Raw genomic sequence first — 1,597 nt, forward strand, 5'->3', positions numbered from 1 at the left:
AGCAAAACACAGAGAGCAGGAATTCTTTGGGCCAAACTACTAGCTGTGACGGGGAAGCCACAGGTGCTCTTCATATGATTGCCCTTTTCACATTGAAAGCAGAGGTGGAGGCATCTATTTTTTAAATTTCCTTTAGCAGAAGGCCACACAGATGAGGGGAGCTGAACCCTGCCTTGCCTCCCTGTTGCTGCAAGCCCAGGATTGGAACTTGGGTGGAGTTTCCAAGAGTTGAAGTCATCTAGATTGGGGAGAAAAGTGATTAAAGCAGCAGAATACACCAAGGAAAGGAGCGGAAGTTCCTGTCTCCTCACCCACATGCACATTTTCTTAGATCTGAACAGGACAGACACAGACATAAAGAAGACCAGTTTGTCGTGTCCCATTTGCCTTTCACTTCAGGGTGCTGGTATAAAAATTTCATAAAGCCCGGAATCTTACTTGTCTACCCTCTTCTTCCTGGGCTTTATTGATTTACATCATGACATTTATATCTTGCCATTCCTCGCAAAGGAGCCTAGAATGGCAAACACATCTGAGTTTTATTTTATATATATATATATATACTATCATCATCATAATAATCAACACCATCCTATTTATACCCCACTGTCTTCCCTGATAAAAATAAGAACAGCTAAAAACATAGGGAAAAAAATCATAATTAAAACAATATAAATGTATATTATACATATATATTCTATTGAAATTGTGTGTGTGTGTGTGTACACACGCATATACTATATGTATACAAATAATTACAATAAAATCAGCATGGCACCAGCCCTTTCATTAAAAGCAGTCAGTTCCTGCTGGAGCAAGAAAATCTTCACCTGCCGACGGGAGGCAAGGAGGGAGCAAGTTTCAAAGCACAGGCAGGTTTGCATGAGGGAATATGGTCTTTCATGCAGCTTGCACCTAGGCCATGTAAAACAAAAACATATTTAAAACATCTGCTAAAGACAATAAAACATCTAGATCACAGCTAAGAACAGATGTAACCAAACCATGTGTTGTTCTGGAGAGGCCTGCTGCAACAGGGACAGTGTCTGCATGCGTCCCCAAGAGTGCAGTGATGGTGCCTGCCTCATGTCAGCAGGGTGATGAAAGTGCTTTCCTAGGAACCTTGGCATTTTCTCATTATGTATCATTTACTTAAGTTCTGGTTTGGTCCAGATGCTCTTCTTTACATTGATACAACCAAGTCTAGTGCTCTTTTTTTTGTATAGAGGAAAATAACATTCTGTGCTATCTGCAAATTTTCATGTTATGTGTCATCTAATCATGTTACACAAATGTTCATGCTGGAAAGCTGTTTCAAAAACATGTTTGAAAAGACCTTAAAAAAAATTATAATGAGATGGGGGGTTTGATGTTACCAAGGCAAGGTGGTGATTTGATCTGCTGCTCCTTCCTTCCCCAGAAGCAAAAAGAGTATAGCATGCTCTAAAACACAGTCTTGCACAAACTTTTAACACCCCCAAATAGGCTATGAGCTGCAGAATCAGAGGATCAAAAGCAGTACTCTGGACAGCTGGTTTTCACTTCCATCTCCGATCATCAAAGATCACAAGCCCAGGCCACAGCCATTTCCAAAATC

This window comes from Podarcis melisellensis (genome assembly GCF_964234715.1).
Source record: "Podarcis melisellensis genome assembly, chromosome: 6".
NCBI lineage: Eukaryota > Metazoa > Chordata > Lepidosauria > Squamata > Lacertidae > Podarcis > Podarcis melisellensis.